Source organism: Neophocaena asiaeorientalis, unplaced genomic scaffold, assembly GCF_003031525.2.
Source record: "Neophocaena asiaeorientalis asiaeorientalis breed wild unplaced genomic scaffold, Neophocaena_asiaeorientalis_V1.1 scaffold77, whole genome shotgun sequence".
Classification (NCBI taxonomy): domain Eukaryota; kingdom Metazoa; phylum Chordata; class Mammalia; order Artiodactyla; family Phocoenidae; genus Neophocaena; species Neophocaena asiaeorientalis.
This window is the reverse complement of record NW_020174645.1, coordinates 5711663-5720423: the sequence shown is the minus strand read 5'-3', so window position 1 is coordinate 5720423 and position 8761 is coordinate 5711663. Positions and strand designations below refer to the sequence as shown.

The 8761-nt window shown below is 44.3% G+C and overlaps 1 pseudogene; it reads right to left on the bottom strand.

Moving 5' to 3' along the window:
* Window positions 1-7792: 7792 nt before the first annotated feature.
* On the bottom strand, window positions 7793-7982 carry LOC112408850 (40S ribosomal protein S29-like; annotated as a pseudogene).
* Between the last annotated feature and the right edge of the window lie 779 nt (window positions 7983-8761).

Below are 8761 nucleotides of genomic sequence, written 5' to 3'. Positions count from 1 at the left end.
TCCATTGCGTGGGTATGCCGCATTGAGTTTATCCATTCAGCTGCTGGTGGATGTTTCGGCTCTTTCTATCTAACAGTGCTGCTGTGAACGTGCCTGTACATGTACTGATTTAAGTAACTGATCTTCAGTTCTCCGGGACATATACCTAGGAATGGAATTACTAGAAAATTTTCTGAAACACATCCCTAGACTTCCCCTCACATCCTATAGGTCAGAATTGTGTCACATCTCTGAGCCTACAGCAATGTCTTGGCAAGGAGAGTGAAACCACCACGACTGGCTAAAACTAATCAAGATTCACACCCTGAAGCTGGGTGAGAACCCAATCACCTCTGAAGGGCATGGTCACTTGGAAGAGGGCCATTTTCAGGAGATGGTGACCTTGAGTGTGAATGTCATGACACAGGTAGCCAAGTTCTCTGTCAACCACCCCTCCCCGTATTGTGAGATCAATTTGTATTCTGTTCAAGGGTGTGAGCCATACTGTTCTACCTGCCAAGCAAGCTTTCCTTTGGGGATTGTTTGTTCTGCAAACATCTGTCTTAAGGAGGAAGTGTGGGAAGTAAGGTCATGACAAACAGCATGTCAGACGATGAAGCCTGTGTGAAATGGAAGCTCTTAAAATATACTAAAGGAAGGACCCTGGTGGATCCAGGGTGTGCTTTCCTTATGGCACCTTTGAAACACTGGGAATGTGTTTCAAGGAACTCCCATTTATTTAAAGTTGTCTAGATTCTGGTTTGTGTACCCAGATTTGCCTTTGCCTCCACCACCAAGCCGTATGGAATTCATTTCTTTGTCTATTCCACAAATATTTCTTGTGTGTCTACTATGTGTCAGGCACTGGGCAAGGCAGTTGGGAGATGACGGTAAGACAGAGAGCCTTAGCTCCTGTCCTCATGGAGCTAACAGTGTGGTGGAGGAGATTGAGGTTAAACAAATAATTCTGCAGCTCATTTTATTCATTTATTTTTATCTATCAATAATTACTTTTTTCTTTTTTTAAATTGAAGTATAGTTGCTATAAGTTACAAGTGTACAATGTAGTGATTGACAATTTTTAGAGGTTATCCTCCATTTAGAGTTACTATAAAATACTGGCAATATTCCCTGTGATGTACAATATATCCCTGTAGCTTATTTTATGCCTAATATTTTGTATCTTTTACTCCCCTACCCCTGTATTTCCCCTCCCCCCCTTCCCGCTCCCCTCTGGTAACCACTAGTTTGTTCTCTGTGAGTTTGCATCTTTTTTTGTTATGGCAAAATTTTTTTCCTTTTTATGACTGAGTAGTATTCTACTGTGTGTGTGTATATATATATATATATATGTAATATCTTCTCCATCTATTCATCTGTTGATGGTCACTTATGAACACTGGGGTTATGCAGATCATTTTTAAATTAATATCGTGATAAATGTGATGAAGAAAAAAAAAGCACAGGGTACAATGAAAGTGTAGAAGAGAGGAAGTGTTCTGATTGGATCCTCCATGACAATAGACACAAGGAAAGACTGCAGCAGTTCCCTGCAATGAGTGGTTAAGGGAAAGCAGTGACATCAGCCAGTGTCGCTGAAGTCCCTCAATTAGCCAGCAAGGCCAAGTGCAGGCTCCAGGGACACCACCTAGAGCATTATGGGGATTAATTTGTTTTCAACTGAATGTTTATGAGAAAGATAATACTAGGTTTGAAAACAAAGGATTGTTTTAGACCCATAAAGGCTAGAGTGGGGAAGTTTTTAAAAATCGAATTGCAGTCCTCGTGTCACTCTGTGCTGTGCTGAGAGAGAAGCCCATGGCTTGAGCACCGTGTCATGTCACCGTTTGAGCTTCAATTGACTAGACCAGCCCAGGGGAGCCATCCACTGGTTGATTGACAGCTGTCAGCTGGCCTGGTACATACACTTTGCTCAAAAAGGCACTCCATACTGCCTATTAGTTTCCTGGGGCTGCTATAACAAATTACCACACGCTTGGTGCTTCACTTTTTATTTATTTTTAATATTTATTTATTTGTTTGACTGCTCCACGTCTTTGTTGCAGCACCCGGGATCTTTTAGTTGAGGCAGCACGTGGGATCTAGTTCCCTGACCAGGGATCAAAGCGGGGCCCCCTACATTGGGAGCACGGAGTCTTAGCCACTGGATCACCAGGGAAGACCCTACACTTGGTGCTTTAAAACAACAGAAATTGGGGCTTCCCTGGTGGCGCAGTGGTTGAGAGTCCGCCTGCCGATGCAGGGGACATGGGTTCGTGCCCCGGTCCGGGAAGATCCCACATGCCGCGGAGCGGCTGGGCCCGTGAACCATGGCCACTGGGCCTGCGCGTCTGGAGCCTGTGCTCCGCAACGGGAGAGGCCACAACAGTGAGAGGCCCACATACTGCAAAAAAAATACAAACAAACAAAAAAAAAACAACAGGAATTTATTCTCTGACAGTTCTGGAGGCCAAAAGTCTAAAATTGAGATGTTGGCAGGGCCACACTCCCTCTGAAGGCTCTAGGGGAGGACCCTTCCTTGCCTCTTGTAGCTCTGGTGCCCCTAGCTGTTTCTTGACTTGTGGCTGCATCACTCCGGTCTCTTCCTCTGTCTTCACATGGCCTTCTCCTCTCTGTGTGTCTCTTATAAGGATGCTTGTCATTGGATTTAAGGCTTATCCAGATAATCCAGGATTATCTTATCTTGGGATCCTAAATTTGTATTTGCAAAGACCCTTTTTCCAAATAAGGGAACATTCACAAGTTAAGGTTCTGGGATTAATCCATGAACATATCTTGTTTTTTTGTTTTTTTTTTTTTGCGGTATGTGGGCCTCTCACTGTTGTGGCCTCTCCCATTGCAGAGCACAGGCTCCGACGAGCAGGCTCAGTGACCATGGCTCACGGGCCTAGCCGCTCCGCGGCATGTGGGATCTTCCCGGACCGGGGCACGAACCTGTGTCCCCTGCATTGGCAGGCCGACTCTCAACCACTGCGCCACCAGGGAAGCCCGTGAACATATCTTTTTGAGGATCACCATTCAACCCACTCCCATTGGATAATGACTATTAGACCCAGTCATGTCAGGGAAGATGCTGGACAGTGACAACGATCCAGTCGGGTCCTCTCTTTATGGAAGTCTGGACCCAAGCAAGATATGCAAGAAATAAACACCTCCGTTGGAGTTGGGCAGAAGCCAAGAGACCCCCAAAGAAGACAGAAGTCAGAGCAACGACCAACTGAGGCCACATCATGAGAATGGGGACAATTCTAGAGCTTCTCTTTCCTGGCATACCATTTTCATCGATGTAAGCAAAAATGCATCTTTTGAACCCTGCTCAATATTGTGTAACAACCTAAATGGGAAAAGAATTTGAAAAAGAATAGACACAGGTATATGTATAACTGAACCACTTTGCTGTACACCTGAAACTAACACAACATTGTTTTTTAATTTTATTTATTTATTTATTTTTGGCTGCATTGGGTCTTCGCTGCCGCACGCGGGCTTTCTCCAGTTGCAGTGAGCGGGGGCTCCTCTTCATTGCGGTGCATGGGCTTCTCGTTGCGGTGGCTTCTCACTGCAGAGCACGGGATCTAGGTGCGTGGGCTCTAGTAGTTGTCACTCGTGGACTCAGTAGTTGTGGCTCACAGGCTCTAGAGCGCAAGTTCGGTAGTTGTGGCGCATGGGTTTAGTTGCTCCGCGGCATGTGGGATCTTCCCGGACCAGGTCTCAAACCCGTGTCCCCTGCATTGGCAGGCAGATTCTTAACCCCTGTGCCACCAGGGAAGTCCCTAACACAACACTGTTAATCAACTATACTCCAATATAAAATAAAGTTGAAAAAATTAAATTAAATGTATCCTTTGTTTTTCATGACGTTTAACGTCTTGGACTGTGTCTAACAATAGCTGGTGTCTTAATTCTTGCTGCTGTGGGGGCAGCAATCCTGGAGTGACGATTTTGCCTGCAGGAAGGTGAGCGCCAAAAGCACAGGGGTCCAAAGCGCCAGGATGGGTGTCGATGGCTCCGGGAAACAGTGGAGCACTTTTTTCACTCCTAAGAACACAGGAGTTGGAGAAGAGATGAGGCAAGAAGAGGATCAGACATGTATAGCAACATTGCCATTGGAGGAGTCAAAAGGAGGCTCCCCTGCATGATTCCTGAGCCGGCACAAGAACCCAATGCCAACGGCTTTTCAGTCTTTTAAGAAATGCAACATCGGGCTCTCCAGGTGGCGCAGTGGTTAAGAATCTGCCTGCCAATGCAGGAGACGCGGATTCGAGCTCTGGCCCGGGAAGATCCCCCATGCCGCAGAGCAACTAAGCCCATACGCCACAACTACTGAGCCTGCTCTCTAGAGCCCACGAGCCACAACTACTGAGCCCACGTGCCACAACTACTGAAGCCCAGGTGCCTAGAGCCCGTGCAGAGAAGCTACCGCAATGAGAAGCCCTCACACCACAAGGAAGAGTAGTCCCTGCTCGCCGCAACTAGAGAAAGCCTGCGCGCAGCAGCAAAGACCCAACGCAGCCAAAAATAAAAATAAATACATTTTTTTAATAATAAATACATTTTTTTAAAAAAGAGAGAAATGCAGTATCACCATCATTCTCAAGGCACGGAGGACGATGGTGAGTGAAAAACACAGACCTCAGTGTGACTGCTTCGAAAAGTTATGAGAAGAGTCAGATTCTAAGCAGGAAGACATTGTAGGAACACCTTAGTCAACTTATTTCCATTGTCCTTTTAATATATGCACAAGAGTGACAAGTATCCATTGAAATTTTAAAGTGATAAGAAGTTTGCCATAGTGGGTGCACATTCTTTTCCTGTCTTCGTGGCGTATAAAGTAACGATGCAGCTTCTATCAGATGGTATTTGGACTTGGCTTAAGACAGTATGGTCCAGGCCAGCACAAGGCTTGACAGTTTCCTGAGCAAACTTACTTCGGTTGCTTACATAACGTGCGTTACCCCAGGTAACCCAGAAGGTCCCAAGTGACACAGAGTCAGACAAAAGTTGGACAAGAAACAGTGATTAAGCTCAAATCCTTGCGGGCTGTGAAAGAACACACCCCAAATCCTGGGTTAGAAACAGAAAAGGAGGGTGATTTGCCTCAAGGGCCTACAAGATCCCTCACTGTTTTTTTTTTACATCTTTATTGGAGTATAATTGCTTTACAATGGTGTGTTAGTTTCTGCTTTATAACAAAGTGAATCAGTTATATATACATATACATATGTTCCCATATCTCTCGCCTCTTGCGTATCCCTCCCTCCCACCATCCCTATCCCACCCTTCCAGGCGGTCACAAAGCACCGAGCTGATCTTCCTGTGCTATGCGGCTGCTTCCCACTAGCTGTCTACCTTGCGTTTGGTAGTGTATACATGTCCATGCCTCTCTCTCACTTTGTCACAGTTTACCCTTCCCCCTCCCCGTATCCTCAAGTCCATTCTCTAGTAGGTCTGTGTCTTTATTCCTGTCTTACTGTTTTATTTATTTATTTGGCCACACTGCGCGGCTTGTGGGATCTTAGTTGCCCCACCAGGGATTGAACCGGGCCATGGCAGTGAAAGCCCCAAGTCCTGACCACCGAACCGCCAGGGAATTCCCCATCACTGTTTAAAAAAAAAAAAAAGGTGAATTATTTAGGTATTTGCTTTAAGGCTGACGATCTTTGATATACTGAAGCACAGACTAGTCTTTATCCCAGAGTGTTTCTCAACCCCTTTTCCTTTATTGCCCCTCCCCCAGTTACCTTTTCAGACTCTTTTTTTCTAATTGTCCCGCTCCATGAATCTTTTCTTATTGTGATAAAATATACATAACATAAAATTCACCATTTTAACTATTTTAAAGTGGCATTAACTATTGATACATTCACAGTGCTGTGCAACAAATACCACCGTCTGGTTCCAGAACTTTTTCATCACCCCAAACAAAAACCCCAAACCCCTTATTATGCAGTCACATCCCATTCTCCCATCCCCCCAGGTCCCAGAGACCATTAATCTGCTTCCTGTCTCTATGGATTTGCCTCTTTTGGACATTTCCTATAAACGGAATCATAAAATACGTGGCCTTTTAGTTCTGGCTTCTTTCACTCAGCATAATGTTTTCGGGGTTCATCCATGTTGTATATGTATCAGTACTTCATTCCTTTCTATGGCTGAATAATATTCCATTGTATGTATGGATGCATGGACCACATTTGTTTAACCATTCATTTAGTAGATAAACATTTGGGTTGTTTCCACCTTTTGGCTATCGTGAATAGTGTTGCTATGACCATTTGTGTTCAAGTGTTTGTTTGAACATCTTTTTCAGTTCTTTTGGATATATTCATAGGAGTGGAATTGCTGGGATCCTATGGTAACTCTATGTTTACCTTATCAAAGCCCCACCAAACTGTTCTCCACAGTGGCAGCACCATTTTGCATTCCCGCCAGCGATATATGAGGGTTCCAATTTCTCCACATCATCACCCACACCTCCCCCCGCCCCCCCATGAAAGGTTAATAGCACACATATACCACGTACGTTTGTGTACTGTAGCCCTTTTGACGGCAGACTTTGTGTCTAATGGAAATATTTGCAGGGGATCATAGACTCAGAAGCCTGCAGGAATTTATAAAAACACTGCTGGCTCACCAAAAACACATCTGCCAGCCCTTAGGGCCAGCAGGCCGCCAGGCTGCAGACACGGATTGATTTTATTTTATTAAAATATGTATAGGGTGGATGGAGCATCATTTATTCCATCGTTCCCCTTTTCCTTTTGATGGGCATTCATTTTGTGGCCAGCTTCCTACCACACATACAAAAAAACAATGTTCCCGTCAACATCCTTGTCCTTAAGTATTGGTACTTTTATTTTTCTGGGACGGATTCCCAGGAGTTGGATAAATGGGTCAAAGGGTTTTGTTTCCATTTTAACAGATGTTGCCAGATTGCTTCCCCAAATGGCTGCAGAACTTCACATGTACCAGAGTGGCCTTTTCTCCATATTCCTGCCAGCACTTGAGAGCACTGCTCGTTTTAGTTATGTCAGTCAGTCTAGTGGATGCAATGTCTTATTGCTTCTTTAATTAGCATTTTTCTGACCACTGTTGAATTTGAAGATCTTTACATTCTTTTGTTGGCCATTTGGTTTTGCTCCTCTGTAAATAAGCTGTTCATAATCTAAGTCCATTTCTGTCTTGGTTGTTTGTCTTGTTCAGGTCAATTTGTAAAAGCTCTTTAGATAGCATCCATCTGAACTTTGGCTTAACTGCAGAGAAGTGATTAAGAGCATCGTCTTCTGGGGCGGGCTGCCAAGGGTCGCCTCAGAACTTAGCCCCTGACTGGCTATGTGACCTCGGCAAGTCATTCAACTTTGCCCCAGTTTACTCCTCTGGGAAGCAGCAGTCATGATCAACATCATAATTCCTACCTCATACTGTTGTTCTAGACACCAGTGAGTTAATACAAGTCAATAGGATGGTGCATGGCACACAGTAAGTTAGTCAACCACAGTTGGTGACTATTATTTGTATTACAAATAGTTTTCCAGCTCCATCATTTGCACTGGCTTTATTTTTGGTATCCCTTGTCACATAAAACATTTTAATGTTGACATAGTCAAATACCCATCTTTTCTTTCATAGCTTCTGAGTTCCCAGGCTTGGTTAAGAAGATCTCTCCATTTCCTTCATGATGAATTTCCTTGTCTTTTGGGTAAGTTTAAAATTTTTTATTTTATATACAAAGAGTTAGTATTGTTTCTGAGGAAGGTAGATATGCTGGATGACCCATTCAAGAAGTTCACACTTAGTCCAGCTTCATGAAGCCGCTGTCCTTCCCATACTGGCAGAGACACTGGCGGCACATATTGAGGCTGTATTTCTGGATCAGGTTGTGCCGGTTTGGGCCGGTTTGAGCAGGCGCGGCAAGAGCTAGAACCCTGGCCAATTTGTTTTGGATGACTCCAGTAGAGCTGCTGGTGACCCATGTTGCTTTCTTGGCTGCAACTAGGCAAAAGCAAATTTCCTCGTCCTGATCATTGGAGGCCTATAACTCACCATGTCCCACACTGAAGTGCACTGTCCTCCCAGCTCCTAGATCTGTTTCCTCCCCTTCTCCCTCATCCCTCCGAGATGAGACCTTTAGAACACTTTCACTTCCTCCCTCTCCTCCTTTCCTTTCCCGTCCTCCCCAATGAGACACATGAGACCCTTTACCTCCCCACCCCCACTCACCAGTCTCTGAGGTTTGGCTGAAATAATTTAGTATTTGTTAGAACTCCCTTAGAGGAGGTCCATTTGGTTTCAAGAGTCCTTCTCTGTTACACAAATCCCTCTCTGGATCTGTAAGATGTCATATGCCTGTGTTCTTAACACTGTTTTCTGTTTTGTTTTCTTCTTCTTTCAGTTTTCTTTTCAGGTTTAGTTGTAGTTTGGTAAGTCTTTTCTCAAGTCATTTCCTCAGATGAAGACCCGGGAGTTATATTCTCTGAATCCTTGGGGTATCCTTGACTCTTCTCCTTTTGCCTCAATAGATGGAAAGTATTTTGAAAATTGGATAGAGGATTCTTGGGTTGGAGTCCTTTCTCTCTTCTGTAGATACTGGTCCACTGTCATCTTTCCATAGCGTAGATGAAAATCTAATGCCAGTCTGACTTTTTTTTCCTTTGTGAATATCTTCTGCTTTCTGCTTGACACTTGTAAGATGGTTATCTTTCAGGTTTGGTGATTTTACCAGAATATGCCCACATATGACTCTTATCAGACCAGTCTGGAA